This window comes from Polypterus senegalus, chromosome 5 (assembly GCF_016835505.1).
Source record: "Polypterus senegalus isolate Bchr_013 chromosome 5, ASM1683550v1, whole genome shotgun sequence".
Lineage (NCBI taxonomy): Eukaryota > Metazoa > Chordata > Cladistia > Polypteriformes > Polypteridae > Polypterus > Polypterus senegalus.
The window spans coordinates 162,500,684-162,512,136 of NC_053158.1; the positions used below are offsets into that span (position 1 = coordinate 162,500,684).

At 41.1% G+C, this 11,453-nt stretch overlaps 1 long non-coding RNA gene across 2 annotated transcripts; it reads right to left on the reverse strand.

The window, feature by feature from the left end:
• Window positions 1-442: 442 nt before the first annotated feature.
• On the reverse strand, window positions 443-10,552 carry LOC120530023. Of its 2 annotated transcripts, none has more exons than XR_005633877.1 (3): window positions 10,509-10,552; window positions 1,961-2,053; window positions 443-716 (listed from the first exon to the last, which is right to left on the reverse strand). It is a non-coding gene; the product is annotated as an uncharacterized LOC120530023 (long non-coding RNA). The 2 variants fall into 2 exon arrangements; XR_005633878.1 differs by lacking the exon at window positions 10,509-10,552 and adding an exon at window positions 4,300-4,323.
• Window positions 10,553-11,453: the final 901 nt, after the last annotated feature.

Here is an 11,453-nt window from a genome sequence, read left to right on the forward strand (position 1 = left end):
AGTGAATTTTTTAAACACACACTACAAGTTATCTAGTATTAAGAAAAATTTAAACTGTGTCTTTCTAAGCAGATTTTGTCTTTTCTAATAGGCATAATTTCTAGTTTCTTTGTGGTTTGTGAATGTGCTATGGAACCATTCATTATACATGAGTAAACACCGATTAAAATTTAATAATTGTTTTTCACTCTCTTTGTTGTCAAGTAATACTAATGTCACAGCTGTATAAAAGGTAAATGACAAGAGTCTGTTACAACTTCGCACCACAGGGAAAAGCCACAGCTGGGTGAAGTGAATTCTCTTGTTTTTGTCCCTAAAGGAGGGCTTCTAAAGGAGTCTGGGTTCAAGATCTGGGTTTGTAGCAACCTGGGGCAAGTGAAACAGATGTCTCTTATATGCTAAGAGCATACTGCATTGTAAAATAAGGACACAAACACTGTCAAAGCTTTGGGGGGGGATCCCCCATATACTGTAGCACAAGCAAAGGAAATGACGTCTTCACAGACAGTTCAAAATGGAACTGGCAAAAAGAGAGGCGGTAAATATATAGACGGTTGCAGGAAGTGATGTTATGGGTGAAAGGCATTCTGGAACCAGAAGTGGTGGCATGAAGAGGTGGGGTCTTGAGGGTTGGAACTGGAAGTGACATCATGAAGAGGTGGGATCTTGTGGGTTGGAACTGGAAGTGATGTTATTGTGGGGATTCTTCAGTTATTCTGCAGGGAGAGAGGAAAAAGAGTTAGAGGGCAGCACCAACCCCTCGTTCTGTGGGTAACTGCATCTATTTGAGCCTGTAAACTGTCTCCCAAACGCATGTGTGACAATATATACAGGGTGGTCCAGATCTAATTATGCAGATCCAGATCGTCTGGATGACTTTGATTTATGCGGGGATGATTCCAGTTCGGCATGAAGACGATTATTCAGGTTGTCTGTTTGCACACTTCTTAATGGTCCATGATTTTTCAGGTGATTTTCTATGTAATAAATTTAATAAGTTATAGCGTAATGAAAATTGCATAATTAGATGTGGACCACCCTATATGTGTGTGCGTGTGTGTGTGTGTATACATATAGTTAGACGCACAGGCATAAGGCATTGGAAATGGCAAAAAACACAGGGAAGACTTTGAATGCCACACCTTCTTTAGCCCAGACTCCATGAAGGTGGAATGAGGGCCTGACATCCTCAATGGACTCACAGCCCATTGCCATGCAACCTATTTGGCAGAGAGTATAAAATTGGCAGCTCCACTGTTAACGCCCCTGTTTTCTTCACAGATGAGAGCAGGCTTACACTGAGCACATGTGACATATGTGAAAGAGTCTGGAGACTCCATGGTGAACATTATGCAGTCTGCAACGTCATCCAACATGACCAGTTTGCTGGTGGGTCAGTGATGGTCTGGGGAGCCATACCATACCTAGGAGGGTCGCAAAGACCTCCACATACTAGGCTACGGTATCCTGAATGCTGTTAGGTAATAGAATGAAAGCCTCAGTGCCACTGTCAGACTTTGCGCTGGTGCAGTGGGCCCTGGGTTCCTCTTGGTGCAGGACAATCCCTGGCATCATGGGGCCAGAGTGCATAGGTAGCTGCTGAATGATGAAGGCATTGATGCCATTGACTGGCCTGCACATCCCCCAGACCTGAATCAAATTGAGAACCTCTGAGATGTTATGTATCGGTGCATCTGATATATATATATATATACATACAGTATATCGTATATAAGTATATATATTGTGGCTCGATGCAAGAATGGCAGGCCATCAAAGAAAATCTGGGGTGCCAACTGAGTCCTGCCTTTTAATTAACAGAAACTTCAAAATCAAAAAAGAAGAGTCCAGAATATTATAAGTCTTGCCCTAGGGCTTCAAACAACAAAGAAAAGGTTCAGCTTTGGCCATGGATTATGGTCATTTTGCTAGGGGTCTCCAACCAGTGGGTCACTCTTACCAAAATGATGTAGTGTTCTGGTCAGTTGATGTTCTTATGGTCGGGAACCAGAAGTTGTGGAGTTAGGTGCCCTCACTGGATAGTTTGTCGGTGCTGCAGGAACAGAAGGAGAAGACAATGTTAGCAATAGCTATGACAGTGCAGGTTGGCTCCACACTACCGGCTCCCTTCAGAAGCTTCTGGATCCTGTGTAGCCTTTATTAAAATAAATCAAAGAGTGTTCAAAAAATGCACTGCAAAGTTCAAGAAATAAATAATCCAATAAAAATAGAGAAAGTAGAGGTTAAAATTCAAATAAATAGGTTATGCATTGCCTGTACTGTAGCCGAGGGAGGGATGATCCCAGCAAATGAGGACACAACATAAAGCAATGATGGCCCAAAAGTTAAACCTTCTTCCAGCTGACGTCAGAGTGTCCATGTGCCTTTTGGCAAACTCTGGTGAATTCATTCATTTGTTGTATGCACAGTTTCTCCGATCACAGTTAATGTAGTTTGTAAATCCTTCAGAGTTATTCCAGGTCTTTGATGGTCTTCTTTATTACTCTTCTTCATACATAATCGATCAGTTTCTTTGGACAACCTGCTCAAAGCAGACTTACAGCTGTTCCAAACTCTTTACGTTTCTTCATGATTGATTTAACTGGACATCAAATCATATCCAGTGACTTAAACGTTTTCTTGTATCCATCTCCTGACTTGTGTTTTTCAGTCTTTTCACAAAGTTGCTTGGAGTGTTCTTTTGTCTTCATTGTGTAGATTAGGCCAACATACTGACTCACAACAAGCTGGACATTCCACATGCTGGTGCATTTATACTACAGTCAATTAAAACCCCTTGAGTACAGGCAGATGATCTCCATTGAACTAATTCTCTGACTTCTTAAACTATAACTGGCTTCACAAGCAATGATTTCGGTGTGTTACATTAAAGAGCATACATATTTACACTTATTAATTATTTTGTGCTTTATACTTTTAATTAATTTAGACCACTTTGCAGAGATCTGTTTTCACCTTTTCATTGAAAAGTCTTTTTCTGTTGATTAATCAAACTGCTAAGGTTTGGCTCATATTTATTACTGAACTTTTTGGTTTGGCAGTATAGGTTATTGTCTGAACTCCACTTTTCAGTCCAAATGTTACTGTAATTTCCAGGTGGTATAAGGCAAAACCACCCAAATTTGTCATTTATAGATCCCACAAAATATGAAATAATGAAGACCTACACATTGACAGGCATCATGATGATGCACTATATACAGCCACCAGCTCACAGATACAGCATCCTAGGTTTAAATCTCATGACTAGTCACTGTCTGTGTAGAGTTTGCATGTTCTTCCCATATCTACATGGGTTTTTCAGACATATCATAAAGATGAGCATGTGAGGTTAATTGCCCATTCTAATTTGGTCACATGTGAATGTGAGAGTGGGTGGGCATGAGTGAACCCTGTGATAGACTGAGGCTACCTTTCTTTTGTTGTTGCCAGAATAGGCTCCATCTCATCACAATCCTGAAATTAATTCAGCAGGTTTGAGAGTGTTATGCTATGCAGTTTATATGTTGTTTACTACAGTCTACCACACTGCTTGGAAACTTTTTCAATGTATCTGTGCTTCTCTCTATTAAGAAAAACGTATAAATGTTTGTATGAAATTTATGCATTCATGTTTTTATTAAAAAACCTACATTTAAAAATAACAGCTGGAATCCACTGTACAAATGCCATTCATATTAATGAGCAGTTCAGTCATCATCATTTGTTAATCTTTGTTTGCTTAAACTGAGAAGGTTCAACTACTTTAGTCTCTCTTCATTGCATAAAAGTCTCGTCCCAGATTCATCCTGGTCATTCTCCTCTGGACTTTCCCTAGCAGTGCTTTGATTTTTTTTCTTTTTTTTTTGTAATATGGAGACCAAAACTGTACAGTACTATAGAAGAGGCATCACTATTACGTTATATAGCTTAAGTGTAACCTACCATTAGCTGTTGGTGGAGGAACTTATCACATGTTAACTATGCTAAAGTTTCAGTAATGTAGGGGTAAGGAGCATATCAGGGAAGCTGATTGATGTTTTGTTATTCAATAACATGAAGATCTGTGTTTTACTACATTCTTGCTTATACATGCAAGTAAGACAATTCTGTTACTATATATAGGCAAACTGATTTAAATTAATGTTGGCATGCATTAAATAGAAATTGTAAGGTAGAATCGTGTTATTGGTTGGTCTCCAGAAATTAAAAAAAGCACACACTATTGTAAATACACTTTGATTTTGGGGATATCTGAATTACAATGCTTAGTTTATAATGGGCATGAATAGGATTTACCTTCAGTGTCCTTCAGAGAAAAGCATTGTCATTTTCTCATACTACATAGCAATTTCTGGAATGAAGAGAGTATTGCTGCTGATGATGAAAAAAAATCCAGTGTCAATTCTATCTACTAAAGCCAAAGTATTTCCCTCTGACCCTGAATCAGGAAATTAATATAGATCAATGAATTACATTTAAATAAACTGTTCATTAAATCATCAGTCACCACCAGATTTTAAAATCAAAAGCAGCAGCAGCAATTATTTTTTTTTACAAAATGATCTTCACATTACTATATTATTTGGCACAGTGCTCTGTATTCCCACTAAGCAAATAGATAGATAGATAGATAGATAGATAGATAGATAGATAGATAGATAGATAGATAGATAGATAGATAGATAGACAGCTCAAAGGCACTATAGATAGATAGATAGATAGACAGCTTAAAGGCACTATAGATAGATAGATAGATAGATAGATAGATAGATAGATAGATAGATAGATAGATAGATAGATAGATAGACAGCTCAAAGGCACTATAGATAGATAGATAGATAGATAGATAGATAGATAGATAGATAGATATTTTTTATTTTTAAAAGCAAACTTTATTAAATAAACACAGGAATAAATACAAAAAAACACAGTAAAAACTCAAAATCTTAAGTCTTACAAAAAAACACGTACACACTTTCCTAATGATGAATATTCATTTTTAAACCATTACATATTCATATTGTTCTTGGAGTATATATTTATCTAATCCCCCCCATTGTTTCCACCCTCCAATCCCACTTATTCTCAATTTATCCACCCAATTTATAAAGGAATGAAACACCAAAGTCAAAGCACAAATTGCAAATTATCTTCATCACATACACAAAGCACATTATTCACGCACCACATTTCCTTAAACTTTGCTAAATTATTTGTGGACTTATAAAAATTAAAATCCACTAATATCCTACTTTCACATACTTTTCTAAAAAATACAACAACATTTTCATTTCCACTCCCAGTAATCTTGTTTTACGGGTCTTCCATATTGACAGTTTTGCTTGCCCGATAATAAAATTAATTAAGTTCATATTTTCTCTGGTGTGTTTTGTAATTCTAACCCCAAACACAAACACCGTGCCATTATACGGGACCCCAGCCCTTCTACTATTCTTTCAATTTCACTAAAAAAGGTCTGGAGCCTCTCACAATACATAAATGCATGAAAGACACTTTCCCTCAGACCACAAAAGGGCAGCAATCTGAGACCCCCGGACATATAATCGATAAGAAGGAGTTCACCGCTAGTATCCCATGTACCAACCTCCACTGCAGGTCTCCCACCCTACTGGCCAATGGCGGCTTGTACAACGACCTCCATGCGGGGTTCAGTCCTTGAGGGGCTCCAAGCTTGTCTCTCCATGGTGTGTCGTGTCTTCGTGTCCTCAGCTGCTCCAGGTTGTTCACCTTCACACAAATCCTGTACAGCTGTTTCCCCGGCACTGTAGGTAGAGATAACGCCTCTAGAGAACTTAAGGCTAAAACATTAGTCTCACCATCCCTCAGTTCAACAGCCGGAGACACAGTAAGCGTTGGAAAAGGTGTTTCGTCAGTTGGCTTCAATTGTGATGAGAAAATTCCGTGCAGGAGTGTCATGGATTCCCTGTCCATTGATGATTGTACCTGCCACAGAAACTTCTCCATTAGGCGGACTGAGTGTACCCTGTCTCCACTGCTACCACTTGTGCACTTTTCCAAGTGTAATTTTCCCAGTCAATTATGTCCTTTATTGTGGTTATTCCATGTATTATGAAATGATTAATACAATTTTCAGAAAGTCCTGTAGCAGTGCCAACAGCAGGATTGTAGAACAGTGGTTCATGAAGGACCCAAAATGTGGAGAGGTCATCACAGTCCTTTTTTATCAACAGCAGTTGCCACGCTGCTAGAAGGCTTTTATAAAACCTGGCACCTGTAAAGTCTTGATCTTATCTAAGTGGCACAGCAGTAAACTTTTCCCAAGTCCCATATGCCTGGCTTGTTTAAAGAAGAGTACGGCTAAGTTCATCCACTGGCTCTGCTCGACAGGATACAGCAGTTTTGAATGGTCTGAAGGCGGAAAGCAGCAATCCTGCTGGTAATGTCAATAAGTCCTTGTCCGCCTTCATCCAATGGTAAAATAGAACGCCCTTCTGTATCCAATGGGTACCAGTCCAAAAAAAATCCATGATCGCCTTCTGTATCTGCTGAACAAGCAAAGGTGGAGGTTGTAGACAAATACACTTATGCCACAGGCTGGAGGTCACCAGGTTATTAATGACCAGCATCCGTCCTCTATAGGATAACTGAGGGAGTATCCACTTCCACTTGGCAAGCCGAGCTGTAACCTTGTCCAACAGACCCTCCCAGTTCTTTTGGATGTAGTGGTCATCTCCAGATGGACTCCCAGGTACAGGAAGCCTCCAGTTGTCCACTGCAGACCCCTTCAGTCGAGGAGGACTACATCCTTCCAGTTCCCAACCAACACTGCACTACTTTTGTTCCAATTCACTTTAGCAAGATGCTTTGCTGTAATTCCTCAGACAATCAGTTAATTTGTCCAAATCCTTCTGGCTTGTGATGACCACAGCAAGATCATCTGCATAAGCAGTGACTTTCACAGGGTCCATGTTGCAGTTGGGGATGGAGAGACCAGTCAGCACCTTCCTCAGGTGCACCAGGAAAGGCTCCAGCGCCAGAGCATATAACATGCCGGACAAAGAACATCCCTGTCTGACTCCTCTTCTGACACTGAAAGGTGCACACAAGCCACCATTGACCTTTATGATACCAGAAATGTCACTATAAAGTAAACGAATATGTTTAATAAAAGACCCCCCAAACCCAAACGCCTTCATGGCATTCCATAAAATGAGTGACTGACCCTGTCAAAAGCTTTTTCCTGGTCAAGAAAAATAAGACCAGTCTGAAAACCAAACAGTTCTGCAGCAGCCAAAATGTCCCAATTAAAAAATGTTATTAAAGATGGACCTGCCAGCCACGCAGTAATTCTGATCAGGATGCACCACTCTCCCTAAAACTTGGACCATCCTGTTGGCTAAGGCTTTAGAGAGAACTTTATAATCAGCGCATAAGAGAGACACAGGCCGCCAGTTCTTAATGAGACACAAGTCTCCTTCTTCGCAGCAGCGTGATCGCGGCTCTACGGCAGCTCTGCGGTAACAAGCCAGTTTTAAAACTCCATTGGAACACTTCCAATAAGTCCAGGCCGATGACATCCCAGAACTCTTTATAAAACTCCACTGGTATTCCATCGATTCCGGGACCTTCCCTGTTTTCAGCTGTCCCAGGGCTGTGGTGAGTTCTGCAAAGGTCCCCTCTATTTAGCTGTGCCACATCTGCATTGGGCAGCTGCGGTAAGTCCTGCAAAAAGGCCTGTTGGTCTTCACTGCCACCATCTCCATCTGCAGCAAACAGAAGTTCATAAAATTCGCGGACCACCTGCCTTATTTCACTGGGCTCTTGTGTCTCACTGCCATCGGGTGTTCTTATGCAATGTAAGATTTTACTCTGCGAGTTTTTTCTCTAAACCAAAAATATTGAGTTGGTGCATCCATCTCAGTCAGTCGTTGAAACCGGGCCCTCACTAAAGCCCCCTGAGCTCTGGTCTCAAGCAGGTGAGCCAACCCCAGTTTAGCAGAAGTCAGGCTCGCCTGAAGCTGCTCATTTGGACCCTTCTCTAGAAGCTGTTGAAATTCAGCTATTTTAATTTCTAAAGCTGCCATTTCTGACCGCAATACTTGGGTGACATTTCTGGTATACTCCTGACACAAGGCCCGGATGTGACTCTTCCCAACCTCCCACCACTGTTGTAAGCTGGTGAACTCCTTCTTCATAGCCTTCCAGCCTCCCCAGAAATGAACAAATAACTCTTTAAAGTTCTGATCTTTAAGGAGGAGTGTGTTAAAATGCCAGTATGGACTACGGGGTCTGTAAGTGTTACAAATAAGTGTACAACACACCAAACTGTGATCAGAGAATCCAGTAGGCACAATAGAGCACACCTTAAATAAACCTAACAGGTGCTTAAAACTATAAAATGATCGAGTCTCGCCATTGAGATCGTATTTCCACTCGTCCCCAGGTGTATTGCCGACAGGCCCCATTTTAGCCCTCCATACATCTTCCAGCCCAATGTCCTTAATTATTTTACCTAAAGCTCGTGCTGAGCGAGGGTGCGGTTCCAGCCCATTATTTCTGTCTATTCTGGTATCAAGTGTACAATTAAAATCCCCTCCTAACACCACCACTTCCTCAGGGTCACACTTGGATAAAAGATCTCCTAACTTGTTAAAGAAGTGGAGCCTCTCCTCACCCTCATTCGGGGCGTACACATTAATGAAAGTGACGACACTGCCTTGAAGTTTCACCGTCACTTTCAGGAGTCCCTTTCACCAGCTCATCAGTGCTGCAAACTTCTACTTGAAGTCCTCCAAGAAATAAAATGGCCACTCCAGCACTAACATTTGTCCCATTACTAAATAAAATGTCCCCCTTCCAATCTCTGCTCCACTCCCACTGATTTTGCTCATCAATGTGGGTTTCTTGTAGAAAGGTGACATTCAAGTCTTTCTGTCTGATAAAATCAAACAATGCGACCCTCTTATCTGGACTTCTCCCACCGTTAATATTTAGGGTTCCTATGTGCACACTTGCCATGGTAACAGAATAGATAGATGAACACACAATGAAACACAGGGACCACCACAAAGACTGTGGAGTAGATTTAACAGGGGGCTTAGCCATTAGGTGGTGTTTAGATTGGACTGTTTTCTCAGTTTACTTGTTAAATTCTTTAGCCTCACGAGCTCTTTAACATCAAACATTGCGGAGACTGCTTTGTCTCGTCGCAACCCGCGGACAGACGATAGAAAGAGGTCAATGTCAGGGAAAAATTCGGCCACATCCACCCCCTTTTTTCCGGCGGTATTCACCAAAAACTCTTTCACACTTTGAGCGCTGTAACCCCCCCTGGCTTTTAACTCTGGGGGCTCCGAGGCAGCAGACCCATCGGAGATATTACCGTCGTCGTTTCTCCCCCGACACTCCCCGCATTTGAGACGTTATCGGCCGTCTCCGCGAAGACGGGAAAATCCTCCTGACAAGGACCATAGGCGGGATCCTCTCCAACGACCCCCGAGCCCTGACTTAAAACAATTTTCTTTCGTGCCCGATCTTCTCTTTCTCCTTGCCTTTTTGAGCAGGACGTTTAAATTCACTTTTTCCTCTGTCTCGTTGCTGCCTCCCTCATCCATATCAATTCTCCCCACACACTTTCTGCTGCAGTCGCTGTTTGATCTACCGTTTCACTACCGCCTTCATTCGGCTCATCTCTGGGCGGCACTTGATTCTCCTGCCCTTCAGCTCTAGTAGCATTTTTATTCTTATCACCTTGCGCCTCTGCGCCATCAGCCACAATTTCGTGATCTTCCACTTTCTGCCCCTCTATTTCTGTATTTGTACGGCTAGTTTTCTTGTTCCCTTGTGTTTCTCAGGACACTGTTTAATTAAATGTGCTTCACTCCCGCACCCAAACATTTCATTTCGTTAGAAGTGACGAAAATCACATAATCGAAACCGTCCACTCTAAACTTCATTGCCACATTTAATTCGTCATCCATTCTATTTAAAACCATAAAAACTTGTCTCCTAAATGACAAGACATGTTTTAAATCAGGCGATTTACAACCCTAAAGGAATGTGCCGAATTTTCGATACCAGACGCCCATGCCGCTCCAACTCTTTCGCTATAGTTTCATTTTTGAGAAAAGGCGGCGCATTTGAAATTGTTACTCTACGGGACGGACGGCTAAAGGGGAAACCTGTACAAAGGAGCCATTAATAACCACCCCCTTCTCAACCACTGTCGGAACTAAATCCACAGAGCTCAAAAAAACCACGATATTCCCGCTCATTCGTGAAGCTGACTTAATATTGTCACATCCGACCACTTCGCCTACCGCCAAAACCCCGCCTCTAAAGGAACAAACTCCTCCGATATAAGTTTAATCCCATGGCGGCGGCTCAAACGCTCAAGATTAGCAGCCATTGCGGCTGCCGTGGCCTAAGCCACTCAGTACAAAAACAAGTGTAGCTGTTTTCACCAAAGAAAAGATAGAAATAAGAAACTAGAAAATTAGAAGAAAAAGAATCACCACACTCACCTCAGCGTCCACCACCAGTTCCACTCGCTCACACTCAAGACAACCACCCAGCATGCACAGCGACAGCAAGAACAGGAAGGAGATAGATAGATAGATAGATAGATAGATAGATAGATAGATAGATAGATAGATAGACAGCTCAAAGGCACTATAGATAGATAGATAGATAGATAGATAGATAGATAGATAGATAGCTCAAAGGCACTATAGATAGATAGATAGATAGATAGATAGATAGATAGATAGATAGATAGATAGATAGATAGCTCAAAGGCACTATAGATAGATAGATAGATAGATAGATAGATAGATAGATAGATTCATGAATATATTACCTGCAATAATATGTATTTGAAGTAAGTGATGTGTCACACTCTGTCAAAAGGACTACCATTAAGAAAGCTGATAACAAAGAGCCACCGAAGATGTTGATTTCAGTACTCAAACCACCTGAATGAACAAATCCTCCTAACAAACTGTAACAAACAGTAGATTCACAGAAGAGGCTGCACAACATTCACCTTCTGACTAAATGTCAAAATGAATAACTAAAGAAATTTAACATTACAGTCTAATTGGAAATGAAAACATGCCATGTCAATATGGCTCCAGTTTTTTAATACCTTGTATATCCAAAAACCACAATGCTTATCTCAGCTCTGTTTGTTGATTTTATGCCATAGAGTGATGCAATAGTATCGTAGATATCATAGCAGACAGAGGCACTTCTCAAATGTGTGGAGCCTAGTAACTGCTGTGGTGTACGTGTATGTCTGTCTGTCTTTACTGTCACAGCACTCATTACAACATACAAATTCATTTTTAAGCTTCAGTTGCCTTGTGCTGCTGAGCTCCTGAATGGATAATTGCAATTTTACTTTTTTTATTTTCTCACAGCATCAAGTCTTTTGTTCACTATCTTTTGCTCTATCACTGAAACTCCAG